At 46.2% G+C, this 27,469-nt stretch overlaps 1 long non-coding RNA gene across 2 annotated transcripts in view; it reads left to right on the forward strand.

Annotated features, from left to right (window-relative positions):
• Window positions 1-623: 623 nt before the first annotated feature.
• The window catches only part of LOC138300621 (uncharacterized), a 179,313-nt gene continuing 152,467 nt past the window's right edge, over window positions 624-27,469 (forward strand). For both annotated transcript variants that reach the window (XR_011204973.1, XR_011204974.1), the window contains exon 1: window positions 624-894. This is a non-coding gene — a long non-coding RNA (uncharacterized lncRNA). The remainder of the gene's footprint in view (window positions 895-27,469) is intronic.

The raw sequence follows: 27,469 nt of genomic DNA on the forward strand, positions 1-27,469 counted from the left end.
ACTGACTGTATTCTCGCAAAGAAAGAGGAAGTGTTATGGCCTCTTGATGTTTTATATTATGTTCTCTATGGTCATTTTGTATACTTTGACTTATGGGATATGTAGTTTTTGATATTGTCTTCTCTCATTGGCTGCTGTGGAAAATAAAGCATAGAAAGAGAAGCATAATCCTCGCCTCCGTGTCCTTAATAGAATTGAAAATTCTTAACGTAAGCTTGAAAAAATGTTATTACACAATACTGTAAGCGATGATCACGCAGCAAGAACGGTTGTGTGCATATGGTGTGTGCATCACTTTCACGCTGGTGAGATGTGTACGTGTTAATCCTGTACACTGTTGCGCTGCTGTAATGGTGGGCGCGTAACCGTTATGAATGAATGTTTATTTTGAGGAACCAAAACGTCGTTATAAGGTGAGCAGGTAACTGTCGTGCTGTCGTAATGGTGCGTGCGTCACCGTGATGATTGTTTAATTTGAAGAACTCTTCCTGATTGCACAGTAGACAGATGATTTCAGCAAAGACAACTAAATTTAGCTCCAAAATGGCCACCAGATGACAAACATGCACGTGAGTACGTGAATACGCAACGCCTGTACTCAATATGGCGTCAATAGGAGACAACACGCAGGAACGCTAGGCGGCCCTTGAGGCAGTGGCAAACGCACTCGCACTCGCACTCGCACGTGGCTGCATGAGCCAAAAGCTCCGGGTGCGCTCGGGTTGCAGAAGCCGAAATTTCATGGCTTGTTACTTCTCCCGTCACGTTACCGCTAACGTAGGAAAGAAAGTCTTCTCGACCGTGAAATTGTCACTGTCAATACACTTGCAGATATGGACCCTGTTGGCTACTTCACTCTGAGAACCATAGGCTCCTGAATCAGTAAAACTGAAGGTAGGTTTGAAATCTTCAGCTTCTCGCCAATTTGAAAGAAAGATACTCACTTCGTTGAGGCTGTCTTATCCAACTGTAAACTTCATATCAACTTTCAATCTCAAGTTCTTATATACCAACATTCTAAATAATAACCATGACGACACCTCATCCTAGTTACCAACACAACATAGCAGCACCACAGATAACTTCAGCAGACTGTTCACCGATTGCCTTGTTGCTTCTCCCTCCCACCACTATTGTAACAAGGATGGGTCGACAGCCAATGATAATGCAAACAAGACGTTTATTAGCTCGAAGTACTACAGAAATGCTGACATTCTTCTCCGATTCCTTCCGACCGACACTCACTTCAAATACCACACATGATCTCACATTCTTCCATCTTTCATTTCCCATACCGCCGACATTTTTCATTTTACCCACTCCACGTTGCAGTGCTCCAAGCGAGACTGAAAATATGTTTGCTTTCAATCATACTAACGTTGCTAATGGTATATGTATCCTCAACCGCGTATTTTTTACTGCACTCGCTTATTTCCTTCACATCTTCAAAATATTCTCAACTCGAGCAGAACAACAGCAGCCTATCTTCATTAAAGTTTACTGTAATGTGACTTCCCAACAAAAGCTCAGTGTCTGGATTTGTCTGCCACTTCAATACGAATAAGCGATTAACGTCCACAACTAACTTCTACATTAAAACCATGATCACAGAGCCATAGAAAATAAAGAGGAATCACAGGTTGTACTCTCGTCTGTACAATACTTGAATTATCACTGCTAGCAGAAACACACCTCCCAGTTTCTTACTAAGTTAAATGCCGTTCCAAAAACTGTAAGACTGAATCCTGAACGAGGCGCGTAAGGCAAGGATATGTCGGACTTTTCTTTTGCTTGCCCCTCAAACCAAGACAACAAAAGTTAACTTTCTCTTGCTGTTAACAATATAGGATTTGGAGCAGTGAGGTAAGAAGTATGGTTCTTTGGCATCACCCCTTATCATTCTGTAGTGCCCAGACCAGCATCCCTCTGAATTCTACATGGGAACTTGCTCTGCAAACATGTCCTCAAGCACTACATACATGTGATGAGAAGCATGTTACACACTTCTGCAGTTTAATATTGCGCTGCAGTGTGGCACTTCAAAAGGTAAAAGCAGTTGGTAAATGTGCTTGTAGTACCATGCGTTTATTACCTGAAAAAAAAGCTTGCCCAAGATCACACTGTTCATGCTAACACACTGACATGTACAATACCTTCAATGCACCATGCAATCAGAGTGCAACTGTTTCACTATTATTCCGAGGTAAGTGTAAAATCACTGAAATACCGAATAGCAAAACCATCCGTCTGATTCAATTCTGCTTGTGAAAACAGGTTCACAGTCTTTTTTCTCTCGGCGGTCGCCTCTAGGGAAGCTGCCTGAAGAAGCCTCGGTGCTGAAAGGAATAGAGTACTTCAGTTGCTCCAGGTCCTTAACGCATGCGCACTTTTCATTGGATACTGCAGCTCAGTATTTACTCTGTTGAGGTGACATCTCGTCCTTTGCCAACCTCTCTTCACTGGCCTCTCCCGCCCAGCAGCTAGTGTTTATAAAACTTGCTTATGGACTTGAGGCTGGTTGGACTCAAACACTCCTCCATGTCACGTGGCATCTTTCCTTCGCTAGACGGGCTTCTTTGTCCCTCAGGGCCACCTGCCAGCTGCTGCCAGACTCTTGCTGCATGCCCATGTAGGTTCTTTTAACAGCTCTTCACCAAAGAGTTGTAGTTGAAAGACAGGCTCTTCACACAAGACTATCGAGCCATTCGGGTAGGAGGCACGCTCTTTATTCCAAGGCCCTTAAGATTACTTCCACAGCATATTGGCTCATATTAGAGCTCCCTCTTCCCTCCAACTGTAATCGGCTTCCAGATTTCACCCACCACACACACAAACAGCAATATTCCATGCATCATCACATCCTCACAGCATCACACATAACATTCCAAATGCATCCCCACTCACCCCATGATTATAAAAACATATCAAATCACTGCATCATCACCCTTTGTTACACACAGGACATTCCATGTCACAATTAAAAAAAAGATCAGTGTTCTTTGTCACTGACGAAACTTAAGGACAGGAGGAGCTTTGCAAATTACTATGTGGAGGGTAATTAGAATGTCTTTGACCTACATCCTAACATTTGTGAGGCTGGTAGCTGCCTTCTCTTCTTCGATCCAGATACGCAGGATATTCTTGTGGTTGTAGGGTGTCAAAGTTTGGCAACAGGAGTATCTCATTGCATGGTAGTGAAGCTGCCGGACTCAAGCTGTGGTGATGATGGTATCGAATTTGGTGTGGTGCTGGTGACAGCAAATATGCTGCTCTCCGGTGCTCTCTTTAGGACTCTCATATGTACTCATGCTTGCTAAAGCAGTGCAATTCATCTCATTCCCATTATTATTTTTCCCATCCAGCGCTACAGAAATGAAAAAAGAATGAAGTAAAAGACTCTTAAAAATTCCACCAAAGTAAGAAAAAACATTGATTTACTGAACAGCTCTAGTTCAACGTTTCACCTGTCTACTTGACAAATCAGTTTGGCAATTTCTACAGAAACATGGCAGAAGTTTCTGTTACTCTGACCCATTCTGAATGGGCATGGGAAGCCATTCTATGCTGAGCTTGTTCATCATCCAACATCGTCATTCACAGGATGGGAGCTTGTGTATGTCCCATCTATATATAACTTGCATTTATGTGGTATTTCTGTAATACAAACCTAGCAGAAATACAGTGGACATTGTACATGCCATTGTAAAAAACAGAAATAAGGCGCTATCTCCGCACTTGGTGTAAAAGAGGGAGCACTTTCGGAAAAGGTGCAAGCTCTCTTCATGCGCTAATGCCCCAGGGCGCTATCGACATGCTTCCTACAAGCAAGAGGCACACCCCTCGTGCCCAACTAAAGGAATGAACACCCAGCCGCAGGGGAGCAGCGGGACACACCACCCGGTCCCTGGAGACAGCAATGGGGACACAGGGCTGCAGGGCCCAAGCAAGCAGGCCAGTACAAGGGTTCCAAGGCAGTGGCAGTCCCTCTCAGTGACCTAGCAGGTCACAGATCAGCACAACAGCAGAGCAGTCCCCAGGGCGGTTTCTGGCGAGTCCTTCCAGCAGCATCCAGTGTCCAGTTTATTAGTCCATTAGTGTCTGAAAACATGGGGAATAACCCGTTGTACTTATACTCATTTTTCACAGCTTCTACAAAGGGGGTGAGGAGGTTACAACCAGCACAAGTCGGTTCCAGGAATAACCTCTTCCTCCTCTAGCACTGGCTACAGACATTAGCAGGGGGTGAACGAAACCTTTGTGTGAGGCTAGGGCACAGCCTTTATAGATGCATGTGTGCCCCACCTCTACCTTTCCCAGTCCAGGAAGACCATTCTGTATGCAGATGTACTCTTATTACACCTTCACCTTCCTTGTGTACTGGCTGTCTGAGAAGTGTGCACAAGCCCAGCTGTCACTCTGCCCCATACATAGATTGGAGTCAAGCTGCAAAACATCAGAGTCATAACCACAGAGAAATGCTCTCTTTTTAAAAGTGGCATTTCTAAAATGGTAATACAAATCCACCTACACCAGTAAGCAGCATTTCTCAGTACCATTCCAACCATATCAAACATATCTAGGCCATCCCTCACAGATCAGACAATACCATTTAGACATATGTTAGGGCATTTCCAATGCAATCTTATGAGAGGAGCAGCACTCACAGTAGTTAGAAACTAAGGACCATATTTACAAGAAAGTGATGCATCACTAGTGTTGTGCCACATTTCTTGCGGCCCCCTTGTGTCCCCTAACGCCACCATGGTAGCGCTGTATTTACAAAACAACACACCATGGCACATGTTAGGGGCAATAGTGTCATTTTTTGACGCTATGTAACGCTATACTGGATTAGCGTAAAAAAAACTACGCTAATCCAGTATAGTGTTAAGAGGCTCATTGAAATCAATGGGAGCCTCATTTTAATGCCTGCTTTGAGCAGGTTTTAAAAATGAGACTAGAAATGGCGCAATGGAATCTAGAAGATTCCATTGCGCCATTTTTAGTGACTATCTAACGAGGGAACGCCCCCTTTGCATACATCATGCATATATTATGCATGATGTGTTGCAGTGGGTTTCCATGGTGGTGCAAACCTAGTTTGCGCCACTATGTAAATGTGGCGCTATGGTAGTGGCCCATTAGTGTCACATTTGCGGCAAAATTTTGCCGCAAATGTGGCTGTAAGGGGCGCATGGGCCTTGTAAATCTGGCCCTAAATGGGCTGTTTGTCACTACTAGAACATGTAGCACATAAAGGCACATGTTCTACGTTTCACATACACAGCACCCTGTTCTTAGGGCCATCTAGGGTCTATCTTAGGGGTGACTTAGGTGTAGTAAAAAGGGGAGCTTAGGCCTTGGCAGGTAGTTGGACTTGCCAAGTCAATGATGCACTAAACTGCGTACGCAGGCTCTGCAGAGGGAAGCCTGAGACAGGTTGGAAAGGCTACTTCTGTGGGTGGCGCAAGCAGTGCTGCAGACTCACTAGTAGCATTTAATTTACAGTACCTGGGTATATGGGTACCACTGTACAAGGGACTTACTGGTAAATAAAATGTGGCAGTCAAGTGTAAGCCAGTCATACCAAGTTTAGAAGGGAAAGCACATGCACTTTAGCACTGATCAACAAAAAGTGATCAGAAAATAGGAGGAGGAAGGCACCAAGTTTGAGGAGGACCCTGCAAAAAGGGCTAGGTCCAACACAAATATACAACCAGTGACCGATTGGTGGGGTAGCTGGGTTCTGAGAGTGAAAGTGTTTTTTGTCATAATATAGTGTTCTTTAAAGAGGTGCTTTCATAAGCTCTTTCCTAATTTAGAGTGTGATTGGAGCAGTCTAGGTAGATACAGGGATGTTATTCCTGGATGCATAAACTTTGATACGCCACACCCTTCACAACATAATACTTCAACATATCAACCACACCTCCTATACCTTCCACAACAACCCACGCCTAAGAATATAAGTTGCCTCAGAAGCCACAACGCATCACAACTTAACGTCAAACACAACCAAGCAACACACCTAACAATGCTGCATGTCATTGTCACCAACTACATCACACAAAAAAGTGATGGATGGAATGCTTCAATTAATCCCAGTCACTGGAAATTGCTCTGGCTGAATCATGGTCCATTGTTCTTTGCCTACCATGCCTCCTCAGATTGGACCCAGCCATATGCAAGTCACTTTTGGCATTGCTCCAGTTGGAACAATCCAACATGAACTGCCAAACTGAGTCCTCTCTGAACAAAAACACAAGCAACCCAAGACTTGTTTCAGGCTATTTTGGCTTCTTCAGTCATGTGCAGTTTGGTTCCAGTGGTACAGTGAACATGGATCCATGACTGGGTATACCCTTCACACCTAGTATGTCAACTGCAATGAACAACAAGATGATGGATGAAGTGCAATGCTTGAATTAATTGCTGTCCATTGCTCATGCTGCATCCCAAGCCATTGTTTTACTCACCAGTACCTTATATCAAACAGCAGTACAAAAGCATTCAACAACATCTTGGGCCACACATATAAAACCCACTGTCTGAACCGCAGTACCACTGTAAAAAGAAGACTAAAACATACAACAACTATTAACCACCTTTTTGTTCCAACCACCAGACAAGCCCAAACATCAGGCCCACCTTTTTGGGAATTAAAACAACAACTGCCAAATGTCACCTGATCAAATGGTCTGATGGGCGGGGTGCGTGCAAAGAAAACTTCATATGACCTAGCACATTCAAATAAGCCAGTGACATTTTTATGACACTACACCATCCAACCAATGTACCAAAATGGAACATAAGTGAGTGTACTGTCAACTAAAAAGGAGGCACACATGACAACCATTTGTAACATGCATAAACAATGTGCATTGCTTATCCCCACATATTTGCTGTGGTGTGTGGTGAGGTGCAAGACTAGCCCTGTTACTAAGATTTCTGTAGTGATAACCCACAGGTAAAATCAGCCTTCAGTAGGACAGGCAGCACAAGACAGAGAAAAATTCAGGACTATTTATGAAACTACAATACTTGCCATATATACAGAAATTAGTTGTAATCCATGCTTGCAGGACAAACGTAAGCAGGAACTAATTATGAGCATGACCAAGCAGACTTGTGACCTTATCACAACAGAAACACACTCTATTTCGGTCAACACTTTAGTTGGCCCAAATGGAATTATCACCTAAAAGCAGTAAGGGCTCCTAAGTAACGGTGATGGTGCATGATTAAAAGAAATCCTGTAATATAACACAAAACAGTTGTCTATGTTCTACGCGAGAGGCAGTGAGTGCTTCTCTTAAGGTTGTAGCCTGCCTTGTTGTAGTTAACACGTCTTTTCATTAATCAACCAGTTCTCCTACCAGTTCCATGTATTTTCACGCCATGACTAAAGTTCAGCATTAACTGTGAATACAAACATATTACCCAGTGAAGGTTGCTACTGTGTAACTATAGTTAGATCACAGATTCCATGGGAAGAGTGTTTTATGTTTTGCATTACTCAGGCGACATTTGACAAATTATCAAAAAACGTTCCAAAAAAAAGTGTTCATCCACCTCAGCTTCTTCCTGCAGAGTTTCGGGGTGATCTATTCACAAAAAAGGTTAAAGTAACTATACAGTTAGGGAAGGTATTAAGAATTTGGGTGACATTAATACAGTTAGAAATGTACTGACAAAAACAAAGGTTAAATTGGTGTTATAGTTAGGTCAGTAATAATATAAAAACTAGTGTTTTAAATAAAAAACATTGAAATTCACCAGTTATAGTTTAGTGAGCTAACTATAACTGCACACATGTCAACACTGCTTATGACCTCACATATTAAATCACTCATGACATGTTACATTGTATCATTGATAACATCACAGATGACATCTCAAATGACATAACTGATGACATTCTTCATGCTAGTGCTGTTAAATTTACTTGACAAACCAATACAGCTCTTCACCGAGACTGCTCCCTCAAGACAGCAAAACCCCATTAGGTTGCCAACACCCTACTTCGCACAGCCTTCACCCTGTGGACAGCTCTCAAAGAGAGCCCAATCCGTCCAGGCACCAAATCCCAATTACATGGCAAAGATCCGCTTCACACAGCCACCCCATGTGCACAGCTCTTCATGGAGAGACCACTCACTCCAGACACCTAAACTCCTTTAGGTGGTGAAACCCTTACAGTGAACAGTCTTCCCCCTCTTCACAGGAAGACCACTGCTTCTGGACACCCAGGCCCTATTAGATGACCAAGCCCCTACTATGCACAAAACACAACTGCCTCCAGACACCCAAATCCCATTTGATAGTAATGGCCCTGCAATGCACACAATGTGCAAAACTCTTCACAAAGACCCAACTCTCTACAGATACCCAAGCCCCATTTGGTGGACAAGCAAGTTGCAAAAACATATTCTAATGAGAATTAGAAACAGTACAGAAAAGTTGCTTTATACGGACCGTACAAAATACATTTGAGAGCATAGCAAACTGTCACACTCATTAGATGATAACATCATTGATGTTATCAATGATATGCATTTAAAATGTATAAGACTATTACCAAACCTGCGGATCAAGTGACTCCAATAATCTACTCCACCTAACTGTAATGCTTGTGACCCATAAACTGGTCTCAAATTGTTTGGTCCTAGGCAAATATATTATTTCACAGAGTTGCCTCTTTCTTCATTGTCTCATATGAGACAGCCTTCAAATATGGGAGTCTAGTATGCCTACTGTGTAAAAAACTCCTTTGTTTGCTTTAATAGACTAAACTGTTGTTCTATGTATGATACGAATTTAGCTCACATTAAGGGTACACATGACCCCTGACCTGACTCTTAGTTCACTGGTACCATTGCCATCAGGGTGGGGGCAGGAATGTTCCTAAGTTAATGTTTTAAAACTCTCACTTTTAATAAATACATTATCTAAGCACTATCATTCACGGACAGCACATTGTCCTCTGAAATGGAAACAAACTTTCTCACTGACATGCGGTTGTACTGATAAAACAATATAGCGTACAAACGATAAAGTGTGAAAATCAGGTTTCAGCAAACTTTTATCATTTGCATATCACCAAGTAAAATCTTCTGATTAGTTTTGATCCTATTAAAATATTTGTTCTATTGCACTTCAGAATTTAAAAAAATGTTCTTTCCTATCTGCTGATATATTTTCAAATATGTGTACAGTTAATTTAAAAGCTATTTAAATGTTTTGTGTTAGAAATAAATTGACATCCTAAAGCCTTTCTTTTCACACTCCTTGTACTACAGCATGACCGCAGACAGTTCAGTTTATAAAAATCCTTTAACTTTGCAGTCAGAGAAAGAAAAGTAAACACAAGTATCAGGATAAAATAAGTAGCAATTTGTAAGGAGACATAAGTTAACATTTGACCTCTGCCTTTGAACGTACATCAAATGTGACAAAAAAACAACATTTAAACCATATTCCCATTCTGAAATACCAGAGCACCTGTTCTTTGCCAGCTCAAGCTCTCCTGCCAGAACAGAACAGTAGGCCCTAAAAATAGCTTGCTCTAATAAAATCTGACTCGCCATAGTGAGTGAGCGATTAGATTTTTCAAGACGTCGATGACATAATTGAACATATCATGACCGGTGTAATATGTGAGACCATAGGCGGTGCATCACCGGGGCACAAATTATAATTAGCTCAGTGGAATATAACGGGTGGATTGTCATTTATTTGTTTAAAAGTACTAGTTTTTTGTACTATCACAGGGCCTAACAATAACATCACTTGACTCTCTCTTTTTTTCAGTGTATTGCTAGGGTTTTTATGTAACATAACTTATTAGTACCTTATCTAACTATAACATTACTTTACTCTTTGTTTTTCTGTAAATATTGTAATAAATAGATCTACGCTGTATTTCCAGTTTCAATAAATGAATTTTTGACCATATAGTTGTCGCCATAAAAAAAATATATTTTTAAATATCAAACTTGCCTAGACCTATATTTTGGCCACACGTTTGACCACATATGAAAAGTTTCCCAACTGCTGCATATTGCAGTTCTCTTTTGCACAATCACCTTGCACCAGGGTTAACCGTCCTGCATCTACAATACCTTGTTTGTTTTATTCTTCACAATAAAAGCATGTTAGTGTTTCAGAATTGTCAAAAATTGGCCCTCCTTCTTACCTAAACTGGTATTTAAACCAAAATGTTTGCTATATGAGGTGTCTGTTGCATAGCGACTTGATACCTCATCCCTCACAAAATATTGAAAAAACAGCCTTTTTTGTCATATAAGCTGTAATTCAAGAAAGAGACTTTTTTCCAAGACTCCAATACAGAAGCATAATTGTTCAGCAGACTGCAGCGCAGCAGGAAATGTATTGCTATTCTGGGGTTAGAGTCATAACATTCATCTATCCTGTGCCAAGCAAATGAAATAAAAAAAGACAGACATACAATTCTATTCCTGTAAAGCTAACTCTTAAATTGCATGTTTGCTGAAAGTGAGGTTACAAAAAGACGCATTTTCGTCTCCACAGGATCGTGGAACCGATACACCTCACGAGAATCTGAACAGTGTTACCTGGTTATTTCAGTCCACCCACAAGCCGGCTGTTTCTCTCCTCTTGAATCGGGTTTACTTTTTTTCGGTCGCTCTCCATTTTCTCTTTGCATAGTTGCTAGCAGAAATATTAGTAAATAGAAATAAGTACTTGGCCAGGAGAGAAGGCAGTATGAGCAGGCACTATATAAATATAATTCCAATACAAAACAGCTTATTTTGTGGGGCCAACCTGAAAATCAACTTGTGAGTCTGGACCTTGATGTATTTTTTTCCTAGTTTAAACAAACTCCTGGTAAAGCAGATCATGTTGTCTACTGCATAGTGAAAAGATAACCTTAAGTTTGAAGAGTGCACTTTTTAAAAAAATATTGAAGAGGTATAGACATCACAATCAAGACATGCATATAAATAATACTTCAAAGTGCCACATGATCATAAATAATACAGGATCCATCTTAATAGGTCATGCTCTGTGGTATATCTCAATCCCATGTATCAAACGAAAAGGATTGTGATAGAAAATATAAACGTAGTATACAATTCATTAAGTTCTTCCTCTACTACATTTATGCACGTAACTATTTCCAAAATAAAAACGTCTTAAAAGTAGAGTAGAGTGCTAGTGCTGCAATTGACCTTAAATTTAAAGAAGACTGTTCTACATTATGCTCAGATTCGAACACTGTAGAGGTGGTTGGAATGGTGATTTTATCCTAACATAACTGCAAGGACATGCTCCCTTTCTCCAACTCATTGCATTTGGCAAGTACCCTAAACAAGGTGTTCCGAAATGCTGCCAAATGGCTGCGAACCTCTGTACACTCTCTACTCTCGTCTTCCTCGAGCTTTTTAATTCTCAACATCTTATTGCACCAGTTTTGGAACGTTGGAGCTAAGTGGGTTCACCAACTTTGCAGTATTAGAGAGCGGGGTACCGTAAATGAGATAGCAATAAAATATTGCTCATGTTTACTTAATTTTCGTGCTTTTTAGAATTCCCAAACAACACTAGGCTTTGCTCAACGTCAATCTTGGAGTTTAAGCTACTGTTTGTTGCCTTAATTTGTTCCCACCAAAACAGAATCAATTTGGGGCAGTCTGGAAAAAATATGAAGCCAATTCCCCTTCCTCTCCTGATGACAGCAGAAATATTGATCCAAAATTGATAGTAACATTTTATGTATGACCTCAGGAGTGTAATATGCCATCCATCAAGAAAAAAATACATTATTTTGTAGTTGGCTGCCCTTAAGGATTTATGTCCTAATTCAGAGATTAGCTTCCAATCTTCTTTTGTGATCCTGCATTGTGTTTTCTACAAGATTTTTTCCCCCTAAAATCTGCAGTCAATTCATAAACTAAGTGATCACCAAGTAATCTATACCAGTTACCATTGCCAACTAATTTACTCATTATTAAAGCCCCCCAGACCAGTTGTTCTTGTAGACTAGTTGTTGGTCACTGAACCCGATAGGTTGAGACCCAAAAAAATTACACTCCTGAAATTTGAGAAAGCTATAACCTAGTGGTAGCTAACAAATTCTGAAAAAAACACTATCCTGTACCTGAGCTCATGCTTGCACTTACAGCAAGTTTTTTTAGGCAATTTCGCAGTTTTGATAAAAGCTGGGAGATTTGTTGCTGACTCACCAATCACCCTGTCCAAGAGAAAGCAGCACGGGTAACAGGACGAGAGCAGCAGGATATGATGTGCAACAGCGGAGCAAGCACGCCTTACAAGCAGTTCATGTGCAGGTCACCCGTGCAGTACAAACAGAGCTTCACAATCTGTGTTTTTCAAAGCAGAGGCAGTATAAGATTGTATTACTCACTCGTAGAGAGCATCTACAATGTTGACACCAGCAATACACTTTTCTTTACACACACAGCAGAGCGATCAGCAGTTCGAGCCACCCCAATGTGCTGAGAGAGAAGCTGGAAAAGGGCCATAAAGAGCCTATATTGACAGTGTTAAAAGCACAAGGCTGCATGCCACTCAGGGTGACAAAGAATGAGAGCAAGAAACATTTAACAATGAATGGATACATCATGTTTTCAGCCTGATAGTATTGGGCGTGGCCTAGGATTCAAGACTTCCAGTAATGTTACTGGTTGCTGTGTTCTTGGACAGTGATGTAGGTTATTTTTTTCTCTCTGTTGAAAAGAATAAGTAGCTTGGTGAGAAAAGTATCTGAAAGGCCTTCTTCCTGCTTTTTGGTATGTGCCCAGCCACTTCTTGTATTCATTTTTATTCTGGAACATACTGAATGTAAATTATAGGCTCTTTAAATGCACCTGATTGCCTGATCTGCATAACAGCACTTTAAAACAAGGGTTCCCAAACATTTGTGACCCACCTTGCTTTAATTGCCATGAGACAGGCGTTTTTTTACTACAACTACTGCATTGTGTGGCAGCGCACTGGCATTTACAGACAACACATTTTCTATTCAAATGGACACTAAAGTACACAGACATAGGCCCTCATTACGACCCTGGCGGTGGGTGATAAAGTGGCGGTAATACCACCAAGAGGCTGGCGGTAAGTTCTGCCAAATTATGACCATAGCGGTGATATGTCCGATAGACAGTCAATGTACCACACCAACCGCCAGGGCGGAAACAACAGCCACCATGGCAGTAGCTGCCTACAGCCAGGCGGAAGTCAGAGTTCCGCCCACCATATTAAGACCCTGCAAACCACCACCTTTTGTGGGGCGGTACCAACGCCATCAAAAGCCTGGCGGAAACAGAGCACAAAAGTCAAAGGTCTCACCATTGGGAGACCCACGGAAGAACCACGCTGCCATGGAACCCGAACTGCAAGTCTTCCCGATGATCTTCTACGTTATGCTCCACCTGGAACACCAATGCCGATGAAGACGACGACGGTGAGTACAGCCGCCTAGCACACAGGGGAGGGTGGGAGGAAAACGAAAGTGACACACACACGCACAACACACACCATTCACACACACACAACCAGCTGCAAACCAAAAGCAATTTGACCCCGAAAATCGGCAGAATAATGCAAGGAGAACAGGAATTGACGAAAGTTATTGTAATCAGTTCAACATCAAAATTAATATTCCGATTTGGCCATGAAACAGATATGTACACTTGAATAGAAAAAGGACTCTGTCCAGTCCAAAGTGCCCACATGGACATAGGGCACAGTCCAAGGGCCAACCCGAAACCTGAGCACATCAGGATAGAACACTGCAGGGGCATCAGTTTGCAAATAGGCAGGCACCTCAGAGGGAGGGGAGGGGGCACCTCAGCTGGAAGCGGGAACAAGCCCACTGGTTCTGGAGGGGGCAACAAGCCCATTGCTTTGTCCTGGGGAGTGCAAAGCCACAGTCTCTTAAGTGGGTGGCTTGCCCACTGGTTCTGGAGGGGGCAACATGCCCATTGCTTTGTCCTGGAGAGTGCAAGGCCACAGTCTCACAGGTGGGATAATACCCCACTGGTTGCCGGTGCCCGCTCACCGTGGAGGGTGGACTACATGGCATCCGCCGGCAGTGATGGCTGCATGCTTGTGGTGGTCGGGGAGGCTCCTGGGCAGCCCCTGCACTCTGTGATGGCAGCACATCCACTGCTGGCAGTGGGGGCCCTGTGACAGGTGTTGTGGTGGCGGTATTTGCCTGACAGCTTCCGCTGGTGTAGAGTGCCTCTTCTCCTCCTGGTCATGGGCTGGGGATCCCTTACCCTTCCTGGCACGGGTGGATGGGCTCTTCTCCTCTCTGCCTGGTGGTGCAGGCTCCTTCCCCTTCTTCCCAGCTGGTGCAGGCTTCTTCCCCTTCTTCCCAGCTGGTGCATGCTCCTTCCTCTTGTTCCCAGCTGATGCAGGCTCCTTCCCCTTCCTCACAGCTGGTGCAGGACTCTTCCCTTTCATCCCAGGTTGTGCTGCCTCCCTCCCCTTCAGTGTTGTTGTTCTGGTATCCCTACCACCACGAGTAGGTGGTGCTACCACTGTCCCCGTGGGCTGTTTGGCTGAGGTGCTGGCCTGTGTCCTTGCTACCCTGCCCATATGTGCAGGACGGGGGGGGAGTGACGGAGGGGGAGGGAAGAGGTCAAATTGGGCAAGGAAAATCTTTTTAGGGACGTTTGGGCGGGAGGAGGGAGGAGTAATGGGAGTGGAGGATGAGGAAGTGGTTGTGGAGGTGTATGTATGCTGGATTTGGGTGCAGGTGCTTGGGCTATATGCTGTTGTGAGGTGGATGGCTGTTGGGTGTCTGAGTGCTTGCGTTTGTGTCCTTTAGGAGGGGGGGACAGACACAGTGGAAGAGGACACAGAGGACACGTGCATTGATGTTGTGGAGGTGTCTGCCATTGAGGTGTGTGTTCTGCTTGGTGTGGTGATGATGCTGGTAGTGGATATTGATGTAGTGCATGCAGGTATGAGTGTGGACTTAACTGGGTGGGAGGTGGAGGAGGAGGAGGAGGAGGGGGAGACAGTGGATGTTGTGTCTGCAGCTGAATAGTGTTTGTGTGAGTGCTTGTGTGATGCAGTGTGGTGCTTGTGTTTGCCTGTGCCACTCTTGAGTGTTGTCTTGTGTGCATGCTCGTCTGTATGTGTGCTTGAGATGGGTTGGGGTTGGGGAGAATGGGGCTGGGAAGTGTAATTGGAGGGGGGACGGTAGAAACAGGGACAATGGCTGCCATTAGAGAGGAGACCAGAACCTGAATTGATCTCTGTTGGGCCGCCAATCCACGTGAATGCCCTCCAGGAATGCATTGCATTGCTGCATCTGGGATGCCAGCCCCTGGATGACATTCACAATAGTTGATTGCCCTACAGAGATGGATCTCAGGAGGTCAATAGCCTCCTCACTCAGGGCAGCAGGGCTGACTGGGGCAGGGCCTGAGGTGCCTGAGGTGAAGGAGATGCCCACCCTCCTGGGTGAGCAGGCACGGGCAACTCGCTGAGGGACTACTTGGAGGGCGGTGCTGGTACAGGGGGTGGTGGCTGTACCTGCAGCTAGTGTGGTCACAGAGGTGTCCGCCACCACCAGGGAGCTCCCATCGGAGTAGGTATCTGAGTCTGTGTTGTCCCCTCCAGGCTCTGCCGTGGTGCTCTCCTCGCCCTCCGTCACACTGCCTCGCTGTCGGTGGACTCTGCCTCCAGGGTCCTGTGGGATGCAGCTCCCTCTATCGCCGGTGCCTCTGCTCCTCCACTAGATGATGCTAATGCACATAATGACAGGATGACAAAACAAGAAAGGGGGAGAGAGACACAGGAAACACTGGGTCAGTGACTGCACCAACACCACCATTGGCGTACACAGCACCCTCACACACAAGGAACAAGCCTACACACTATGTATTGCACTACCAGTGAAATGGCTAGTCACCAAGGCATGAGGAGGGGCATACACCGCCAACTGCAGCACACCTGGGATTCACACAGCCCTGACCAGAAGTGAATACTAACTAGCTATGTGAGCAGTGTTTTCCATTCAAACCCTTAGCCTCCAGAGGATTTAGGCTGCTATGACTGGCCTGGCCTAGGGGCACCCACTGACACACAACCACCACCCGGATAATGCCCCACCAGCCGTAAGTTGTAATGATAGCCACTGTACTCACCCCCTTGTGGCTGCTGTGATGCCCTCAAGTGCCCATCCAGCTCAAGGTAGGCCACCGCTAGTATGCAGGCCATCAGGGGGGTCAGGGTCCGACGGGCACCCTTTCCTTGTTGGAAGGCCATGCCCACCTGGGCCTCCGCGGTCTTCGCGGTCTTTCGTGCCCAGCATCTCAGGTCCTCCCACCGTTTCTGACAGTGGGTGCTCAGCCTTCCATAGACCCCCAGGGTCCTCACGTCCTTGGTGATGGCAGGCCATAATCCCTTCTTTTGATGGGCGCTGACCTGCAGAGGTAATACAGACAGGAGAACTCCATTAAACAAACAGTCCAGCCTGTCACACACGTGGTCCACCATACTCGATCCCATCACCATTGGCACACACATAGGCCAGCTCACAACATGTACACTGCCAACATGCAATTCCCCCCCCCCCCCACCCTTACACGATGCCTTCACACACATCTCCATGCTTTCATGCCACATGCATCATGCCCACAGTGTACTCACCTGTTGGTCTGGAGGCCCATACAGCAATCCGTACTGGGCTAGGACCCCATCCACCAGTCGCTACAACTCCTCAGAAGTGAAGGCTGGGGCCCTTTCCCCGGTCACAGGGGCCATGGTAGGTTCCAGATCCAGGTCACAGCAGCACATGCAGTGTAAGTCCTCTCCTGTGGAAGGTCAGTAAACAAGTGATGTGAAATAAGATAGAGGTCACGTCCGCGGCAGTGCATTCCATCACCGCCGGCGTAGATCCCCATTGGCCTCTGTACCCCATAGAGCCCAATATTATCCAATGAGAAATTGCACAGCGGTCCATGACCACCTACCGCCACGGCGCCCAACGTTGGCGGAATTACCTCACTTCCACATGTCCCTCCACACAGGACAGGCGGTCGTCATTTCGGGGAGGTGTGGGGTGAACAGGCCTATAGATAATTGCTGTGTCACAGGATAAATAGGCACATACTTTGAAATTACACAGTCCCAAAACATGATTGCACGATGTGGACTGCTGTTGTAGTATAGTTGTTCAAATTGTGACAGGCTAACCACTCTTGTGTCCCTTAGATATCTATCACTGCGGATGAATAGGAGATGGAGACATACCCCTGGGTACATACCCCTGGTGGACTTGGCTACACTGGAGGACAGGCTCATAATCCTCACCTATAGACTGGACAGGGCCACAATCACAGAGCTGTGTGCCCAGTTGGAATCTGGCCTGATCTCAGCTATCCATCATCCTACTGGGATACCCCCTCTTGTGCTGCTTCTATCAGTGCTCCATTTCCTGGCACCAGGTTCTTTCCAAGTGACAGGGGGCTTGGCAGCAGGAATGTCACAGCCAGTGTTCTCAGTTGTGCTGGCAAGAGTCTTGTCTGCCCTGATAAAACACATGTGCAGCTACATTTCTTTCCCACGGTGGAGGATTTGGCCACTATGAAGGCCGGGTTTTATGCAATGGGACATATCCCCAATATAATTGGGCCGATTGACGTGACACATATTGCGTTTGGGCCTCCCCTGGCAAAATGAACAGGTGTTCAGGAATCGTAAGAGTTTCCACTGCATGAATGTGTAGATGGTGTGGCTAGCAGACCAGTACATCTCCCACGTCAATGCTAAGTATCCTGGGTCGGTGCATGATGCCTTTGTCCTAAGGAATAGCAGCATCCCAAATATGATGTCCCTACTACAGAGGCACAGGGTGTGGCTAATAGGTGAGCCTTGGTTTCCACCCAGTATATGTTGGTGTATGCCTATGCTGTTGGCTATATAGGAGAGTGTGTGGCTAAATGTTGTCCCTCAATATTTGCAGGTGACTCTGTTTACCGAAACCTATCGTGGCTGCTGACGCCTGTGAGGAATGCCAGGACAAGGGCAGAAGAACGTTATAATGAGGCACATGGGCAAACCATAAGGATCATTGAGAGGACCTTTGGCCTCCTGAAGTCCAGGTTCAGGTGCCTCAATCTGACCGGTGGATCCCTGTGCTACGCACCCAAGAAGGTCTGCCAGATAGTAGTGGCATGCTACATGTTGCACAACCTGGCCCTCAGACGCCATGTACCTTTTCTGCAGCAGGAGGAGACTGGAAATGCCCCTGTGGCAGCCATGGACCATGAGGACAGTGAGGATGAGGAGGCAGAGGATGAGGATGTGGACAGCAGAACATTGGTGATATGTCAGTACTTTCAGTGACACACAGGTGAGACAGTGCAACTTCACATTTCTGTGACTATTGGTGTATTCTGTGTGGCATTGGCATCCTGGCATTACACACTTCTTTCCCCTACTTACTGTTACCTATGGATATTCATTTTACAGATGTTGGTTATATGACAACATTGTCCTGATGTGATTACAACAGCCAGCAACAGGTCATTAATTCAATGCTCATACTATTTACAGTTCATTTGAAATGATTGTAGCTGTTTCAAACAATACAAATTTGCAATACATGAAATACTAGTAGTCGAGTTTTAACCAAGGGTGTTTATTGTTGTGCTGAAATATAGAGGGGAAAGTGCAATGGAATGGGGTGATAATGGATAATGGAGGAAAGTCCAGGGTATTGTTCCAGTCTGTTTGTAGCATATGTGCATTGTCCATGGGGACATAGGAAAGGGAGCAATGGCAGTTCAAGGTGGACAAGGTGACTGAGTGGGACACAAGGGGGACAGTCAGGAGAGTCTCATTTACTGACAGTGGTCTTGGCAAGTGTCTCTGGCTTCTGTTTGGTTTGCAGGGAATGTTTGCAGGTGGTTCACCTTCTGCAGGGGGAGTGGTGCTTGTGGCCTGTTGGTCCTTTGGCGAGGCCTCCTTGCCGCTACCGGCACCGGAAGTGGAGGGCTGTTCAGATGACTTGGTAGTGGCAGGGGCCCGCTGATGTGCTGTTACCTCCCTCATGATGTTGGCCATGTCTGCCAGAACCCTTGCTATGGAGATCAGGGTAGTGTTGATGGCCTGCAAGTCATCCCTGATCCCCTGATACTGTCCATCCTGCACGTTGTCAAGGATCTGGCCCATCGTGTCCTGGGAATGTTGGTAGGCTCCCAGGATCTTGGAGATTGCCTCCTAGAGAGTTGGTTCTCTGGTCCTGTCCTCCCCCTGGCGCACAGCAGTCCTCCCAGTTTCCCTGTTGGCCTGTGCCTCTGTCCCCTGAACGGTGTGCCTGCTGCCACTGACCCCAGGTCCCTGATTGTCTTGTGTGCTAGGTGTGGCCTAGGGTCCCTGTACAGGTGGGCAAACTACTGATTGACGTGTCCTGGGGACAGAGGTGTGGGTACACTGGGTGGGTGCTGTGGTGTTGGTTCCTGATGGGGGAGGCTCTGTGGTGGTCTGTGAGTGGGCTTGGGTGATCGGCTGTCCAGTGGTCCCTGATGGGCCAGGTAGGTCGTCTAGATCATGAAGTCCAGAGTTACTGTCATCACTGTGGGCCTTTTCTGTTTGGGCACTGGATAGTGGTGGCACCTCCTCTCCAGAGACATTGGCTGGGGTACCTGTGGGGATTTAAATGATGTATTATGCTTGTGTATGACATTTGTTCTTCTGTAGCTTCCCCTCTATGGTTGTTGTTACCCTGCCAGCTTTTGCTTGTGTGTTTTGGTGTATTGTGGGATTGTTAGTTTCCCTATGCTGGGCATGCTTTAGTGATGAGTGTCCCTGCAGGGCTGGGAGAGGTGTCCCAGCATTGGTACAGCATGCAGGCCCTGGCATTGGGATTAGTGAGATGTGTTGGAGGAGTGTGTGGGATGTGGTGGAGTGATGGGAGTGAGGGTGAGTGTGTGTGATGGCATGCATGTATGGGGGGAGATTATTGTTAAAAGTTGATTTACCAGTGCCCAGTCCTCCAGTGAGTCCCTCAGGATGCAGTATTGCCAGTACCTGCTCCTCCCATGCTGGGAGTTGTGGGGGAGGAGGTAGGGATCCACTGCCAGTCCTCTGTATGGCGAGTTGGTGCCTTGCTGCTATGGAACGTACCTTCCCCAATTTCTTCCACCATGACCCTTAACTCCTCCTCAGTGAAACGGGGGTGGCTTTGTGGTGCCATGGTCGTTGCGTGATGTGTGTTGGTGAGGGTGTGTTGGGTAATGTGGTCGGGTGTGTAATGTGGAGTGCGTGAGGGGTGTATGGGGGTATGGTGTGTGTGTCTATTTGTCTCTCTGCTCTTCTTCTCATTGTCCTGGTGGCAATAGTTGTTCGTAAAGAGTTGTGGGTAATGTGGGTGTGTGTTTTATAGTGGTGTGTGGGTGTGGTGGGTGTATGGTTGTCAGGTGTGAGTTTTTGGTATAGGCCAATGTGGTGTTCTTTTGTATGTGGGTGTCCATTGTGAGCGCAGCGGTATGTACCGCCAATGGTTTACCGCTGTTGAATGTCCGCCGTGGTGATTCGTGGGTCATAATGTGATGAGTGTTGTTCTGTTGGCGTAACGATGTGGGTTTTGGGACTGCCAGTTTATCACTGACCTTTCGGGTGGCGGATTTGTGTATGTGGCTGTATTCTGTTGGATTGGTGTGTGTGTGTGTCATAATATGGTGAACGGATATTAGCCAGTGCGGTGGTAAGTTGGCGGCCGTCAGCGCGGCGGTAAACGGGATTTACCGCCAATAATGAGGGCCATAATGTTTGACTGATAAATATATTGCAGACAAATGATGTGTGGAAATTGGCTTTCAGTGAATATTTACCATTTGTGTATAACCAAGTAAAGCCTCTTAAATTAAATTGTTTTGATCCTATCAAAATATTTGCTTTCATCACCCTTCAGAATTACAAAGAATGTGCTCCATTTTTGCTTTCCTAACTGCTGAATGTGTACATTTAATTTTCAGTTATTTACATTTTTTTGTGTTTTACCAAAAGTGACATCCTACAGCCTTTCCATTCGCATGCTCTGTACTCTAGCAAGATTGCCACATAATTAACTTTATTGTTCTTTCTCTGTCTGCAAAGTGAGATGATTTTGTAAACACTAATATGTTAAAAGAAATAAGCAGCAATTTGTCAGAAGATATAAGCAGCAATTTGTCAGATGAAATGTTAATTAAAATGTGTGTATGCATGTATGTAATTGGTATTCCAAAAAGATGTAGGGTTTTGTATGAGGTTAAAAACAAGCATAAAGTAATTGAGCGATGGGAGAGGTATCTGGTTTGTGAACTGTTACTGTATTCCTAAATAATGGGTTTAAAGCCATGCGTTTCCAACTGTTTACTAAATTAGAGATCGTTGGGGCAGCTCTGATTGATACAGAGATGTTGTTCCAGATCCTGCATGCATAGATGGAAATGGATGGAAAAGTGTAATTAAAAATGTAAAAGTAAAAAAGAGTGCCTTTATGTGCATTTTTTAATTGATGTCATAAGTGCCTGGGGAGTTATTCAGTGGTCTAAGGCTTGTAAGCTGACCTTACTGGAGGGCCAATAGTGCCTTTCTGACCTTCACGTGCTCTGGGTTGAGCAGTGTAGGATGCATGAAGAGATGCGTGGTGCTGTTGAGGGTTCAAAGAGTAGGTGATGGTGTATTTTGAGTGAAATTAAGGTATGGTCGTCTAGTGTTGTGTAAGTGATAGTGTTTTGGTTAAGTCATATGTTGTGAAGGGTGTAGAGGGTAGTGTTTGTGTGGGTCAATACAGTGGCTTAGAGGCAAGTGACTGTGAAAGGGATGGGCTCTCGTCCCGTACAAGATGAAGTAATAGGCAACATGGGGGACCGAATGGAAGAAAGAAAAGCACTGCCACCTGGAGCCAGCAGGTACAAAAGTGGAGTGAAGAAAAGAAGCAGCACGCACAGGGTGTAAGTAGTGGTGCACAGATTAAGTGGTAATGAATGCAGATGGTGCAGTTTGTAGGAGATATGAGGAGTATCGTGCAGGTGGTGTAATGGCGGCTTTGTATGTTTCCATGGTATAGTATGTAGGTCATATTGTAGAAAATAAGCAATGTGAAGGACACGTAATGGTAGAATTTATGCTGACTTGGAGCAGGTATAATGATGTATGGTATAGATATACTGTAGGTGTTGCAGTATGGTGGTGCAGTATAGATGTGTTGATGGCAGTTTGTTTTGTACATTGCTGGGCACATTATTAATGGTGGTGTCGGGTATGCATTGTGTATGGTTTGCAGTGTTTGCGTAGGTGTTAGAGTATGACATAGCTGTTGAGTAGGTGAGGGTAGTGTTGTCAATGTTACTGCAGGATGCAAGTGGTGACGTGGGCTATACGATAGTGAAGGAAATATGTTTATGTTTTAATGTATACAAAGCAGGCTTCGGAATTGAAGAAGGGGATGAAACACGCTCTAACGAGGAACAGAGGGTTGAGAAGTGCTGCAGCTTTCCCCTGTCCCACCAGAGCATAATCGTTTTTCATTGTGATAATTAGGAAGCAACAGGGTAATCAGGAGTACATGGTATTAGTGAGGGTTTTGTGTATGTGTGGTATAGGTGATGTAAGTAGTGTATGGGGTATGGTGCATAGAGTATGCCCTTCCAAAGGCAGGATAAGGTGAAGGTTAAGGGTTTGGGAGGTGGTGTGGTTTTAGGTATATACTCAGCCCTATTGGTGTGAGTGAACAGGAAGTTGGAGGCCCAACTGTGCCAGACCTGCTTGTGCCTCAGTTCTAAGTGCATAAATCCACTTTTAAACCCATACAGCTTTTTGTCCTTTTTCATTATGACTGCCATTAGAGTCTTAGGCACTCCCTTTAGGGCAGGAACAAATTGAGTGCCAGGAAGAAAGTATCCCCATCCTATTCATTGTGTAAACTTAGTCTGGTTGACCCCACTTTGGTTGAGCATGCTGAGTGTACCCTGTAAGACCTGTGTTTTTGCCCTTCCGGGCCTTCTGATGCAGAGCCATGTCCACTATACATTCTGATTTGGTAGAAAGAGATATGTGCCCTGTCAATCAATCAATCAATCAATCAAGGATTTTTAAAGTGCACTACTCACCAGGTAGGGTCTCAAGGCGCTCGGAAGAGAGCTACTGGTCGAAAAGCCAAGTCTTGAGGTGTTTCCTGAATGAAAGAAGGTCTTGGGTCAGGCGGAGGTGGAGCGGTAGGTAGTTCCAGGTCTTGGCAGCTAGGTAAGAGAATGATCTTCCTCCGGCAGTGGTGCGACGGATGCGGGGGACGTAGGCGAGGGCGAGGTTGGTGGAGCGAAGGTTGCGGGTGGGGGTGTGGAAGGTGAGTCTGTCGTTGAGGTAGGCGGGACCTGTGTTGTGGAGGGCTTTGTGTGCGTGGATGAGGGTTTTGAAGGTGATCCTCTTTGATACTGGTAGCCAGTGTAGGTCTCTGAGGTGGGGTTGCAGCGTGGGACGTCTAGAATGATGCGGGCGGACGCATTCTGGATTCTTTGCAGCTTTGTTTGGAGTTTGTTTGTTATTCCTCCATATAGGGCGTTTCCGTAGTCCAATCGGCTACTGACCAGGGCATGGGTGACGGTTTTCCTGGTTTCGATGGGAATCCACTTGAAGATTTTGCGGAGCAGGCAGAGGGTGTTGTAGCAGGAAGAGGAGATGGCACTGACCTGCTGAGTCATGCTGAGTGTGGAATCCAAGATGAAGCCCAGGTTGCGTGCGTGGGTGGTGGGTGAGGGTGCGTATCCTAGGGAGGTGGGCCACCAGGAGTCGTTCCAAGCTGCGGGTTTGGTGCCAGAGCTGAGTATTTCTGTCTTGTCTGTGTTTAACTTGAGGTGGCTTGATTCCATCCAGCTGGCGATGGCGGGGAGTCCGTTATGGAGGTTGTCCTTTGCAGTAGTAGGGTCTTTCGTGAGGGAGATGATGAGCTGAGTGTCGTCTGCGTAGGAGACTATGTTGATGTGGTATGTTCGTGTGATGTTGGCGAGGGGGGCCATGTAAACGTTGAAAAGTGTGGGGCTGAACGAAGATCCTTGAGGGACGCCACAGGTGATTCCGGAGGCTTCTGACAGGAACGGCAGGAGGCGGACTCTCTGGGTTCTGCCCGAGAGAAATGATGAGATCTAGTCCAGTGCTTTGTCGCGGATTCCAGCGTTGTGGAGGCGAGTGCGGAGAGTGTGATGACATACCATGTCGAAAGCTGTGGAGAGGTCCAGAAGGATGAGTGCTGCTGTTTCTCCTTCGTCGAGCATGGTCCTGATGTCATCTGTGGCAGCAATGAGTGCGGTCTCGGTGCTGTGGGTTTTGCGGAATCCGGATTGGGAGGTGTTGAGTGCCTTGCTGTCTTCCAGGAACCGGGATAGTTGATTGTTCACGATTTTTTCGATGACCTTGGCTGGGAAGGGGAGGAGGGAGAACGGTCGGTAGTTTTTGGGGTCGTCAGGGTCTGCCTTTGGTTTCTTTAGCAGGGTGTTGATTTCTGCGAGCTTCCATCTCTCTGGGAAGGTGGCTGTTTCGAAGGAGCTGTTGATGGTGTTGCAGAGATGGGGAGCAATGATTGTGCTTTGTTGAAGATATGGTGTGGGCGGGGGTCCGATGGTGATCCGGAGTGGATGGAGGCCATGGCGCTGGCGGTGTCTTCTATGTTGAAAGGGGTCCTGGTTTGGAGGAAGTGGGTGTTGCTTGGAGCGTAGGGTTCGTAGGTGTTTGTAGCTGGCTGGTGGGTCTCGGGGTTGAAGCTGTTGTGTATTTCTTCTATCTTACGACGGAAGTGGGTTGCGAGTGAGCTGCAGAGCTCCTGTGATGGCGGGGGTTTGTTGGAGCAGGCTCTGGGGGTGGAGAGCTCTTTAATGATGCCAAAGAGCTCTTTACTGTTGTGAGCTTTGGCGTCAATGCATTCTGAAGTGGGTCCTTTTGGTGGTGCGTATCAGTTGGTGATGTTTGCGTAGAGCATCCTTGAAGGCGATGTGATTGGGGATTGTAGGGTCACGGGCCAGGTTTTTTCCATTCTGCGGCAGAGTTGTTTGGATTCTTGTAGATCTGGGGTGAACCAGCTGGCCTTGATTCTGTGGGGGGTGTTTGGGTGTTTTTTGAGCAGTGCGAGGGTGTTGGCGCAGTCTTATATCCAGTGATGCAGGTTGGTGGCGGCTGTGTTGGGGTCCGGGGTCCCTGGGGGGTGGCCCGTGCAAGGGTGGAGATCAGTTGATCTTTAGATATTTTGCTCCGGGGAGGTTGTGTGTGGTGGTGGTGAGTGACTGGTTTCTGGTAGGAGAAGTGGATGCATCGGTGGTCTGTCCAGTAGAGTTCGGTGGTGTGGCTGAAGGAGACGTGGTTGCTGGCTGAGAAGATGGGATCGAGTGTGTGGCCTGCGGAGTGGGTCGGCAAAGTGACGAGTTGCTTGAGACCGAGGTTGTCGATTAGGTTGGTGGTGTTGGTGTCGTTGTTATTCTCCAGGTGGAATTTCAGGTCGCCGAGGAGGATGTAGTCCGTTGAGGCGAGGGCTTGGGAGCTGATGGTGTCGGCGATGTCGTCGCAGAGCTGTGGTCTAGGGCCAGGGGGTCTGTAGACCAGTGTTCCTCTAAAGTGTGTTGTTGGCGTTGATGTGGATTGTGAAGTGCAGGTGCTCGGCGGACTTGATGATGTCGTCGGAGTTGGTGGAGACTCTTATGGTGTTTTTGTGGACTATGGCGATTCCTCCTCCTGGTTTGTTGTTGCGGTCTCTTCTGGTGATCTTGTAGTTTTCTGGTATAGCTATGGCTATGTCTGGTTCCGAGGCAGGGTTCATCCAGGTTTCGGTGAGGAATGCGATGTCGGGCGAGTGTGTGGTCAGTAAGTCCCAGAGTTCAATTGCATGTTTGTGGACGGAGGGGGTGTTCAGCAGGATGCATCTTAGGCGGTTGTCTGTTGTTTTGATATGGTGTTCGGGGGTTAGGTTTCAGGTGAAGTTGCAGGTTTTGCAGGAGAAGAGTCCTCTGGTGCGCGTTGGTGTGGACTGGAAACAGATTGCGGAGCGTCCTGGGTTCGTCGGCGGTGTCATGGTGAATGGTGGCGCGGGGGCGTGTTGGCCAGGGGGTCTGGCGCTGGGCGCGGTCTTGGCACGGACAGGTGCAGATGGGCTTGCCTTTGGCGCGCCCGCTGCGCGTGTCCACACTGCGGCCGGCATAAGAGGGGAGGTTGGAGGGAGTGGCAGCTGGGAGGAGGGGGTGGAAGGACCAATAGCGGGGCAGCCGGGTACCAGGCGGGAACCACGGGGGAGGCAAGAACTCGAGGAGGGAGGGGGGCGGGGCCGCAGGGACGCAGCGGCTACGGGCAGGGATCCAAAAAATACACGGGGAAACCAAAAACAGGAACAAGCACAAGAAAAGGTAGCTGGCAGCAGCAAGGGAGCGAGGAAGCAACCTACCTGCTCAAAGCAGGGTCAGAGGTCGCTGTCCTCACCGCGCTGCGGCCTGCATAAGAGGGGAGGTGGGAGGGAGTGGCAGCTGGGAGGAGGGGGTGGAAGGACCAATAGCAGGGCGGGGGTGGGGCAGCCGGGTTCCAGGCGGGAACTACGGGGGATGCGAGAACTCGAGGAGGGAGGGGTGCGGGCCGCAGGGACGCAGCGGCTACGGGCAGGGATCCAAAAAATACTCAGGGAAACCAAAAACAGGAACAAGCACAAGAAAAGGCAGCAGGCAGCAGCGAGGGAGCGAGGAAGCAACCTACCTGTTCAAAGCTGTCTAGACTCTAAGTTGAGGCACTTTTTTGTTGAAGTAACTTGAACCCCGCGATTCACCGGGCCAATCCACAAGGTTAGGATCAGATTTAAATACATGCTACTTTTACAGGAAAGAGTCTTTGCCACATATGCTTGGTAATTGTTCCGCCCATTACAAGGAATTCAGACTATTACTGAAGCCATGATAAAAACTGAAAAATCTTGCAACATTTCATGAAGTAGGATAATTTGTATTGGAGAATCTATTAAAAAATTGTCTATATTGGTAAAATTTGGTCAATTTAAGAATATTCTGGCAAGGTAATGTACAGGCATTTTATTGTGATTGCTTAATGGATTCTTGTCTTGTTTGTAGCACTGTTCTACGTTTTACTTATTTTAACAGTGCGTTCCTGTGACTAAAAGATATTTTTAAGTCCTGTTTGGTAGGCTGATTTATGCCATTAGCAGGTAATATTTCCTGTGCTGTTTTAATAGTGGATCTTGTAACTGTATTACATGGTTATAAATAATCCATCAATAAGCGTATTTACTGCTTTCTGCTTGTTTGAGAATGGAATACCTTTCTCTTCAGATTGCTATGATGGGGGGCAATGCCATTCCAACATTCATTTTAAATATAGTTTTCCATATTCAAATAGATTTATTTCCGTTTTTCTGTAAATATATAAAATCATCCACATAATCCAAATGTATCAAATATTAATAATTCAGGCTAATCAG

The sequence above is a fragment of the Pleurodeles waltl genome, chromosome 6 (assembly GCF_031143425.1).
Source record: "Pleurodeles waltl isolate 20211129_DDA chromosome 6, aPleWal1.hap1.20221129, whole genome shotgun sequence".
Lineage (NCBI taxonomy): Eukaryota > Metazoa > Chordata > Amphibia > Caudata > Salamandridae > Pleurodeles > Pleurodeles waltl.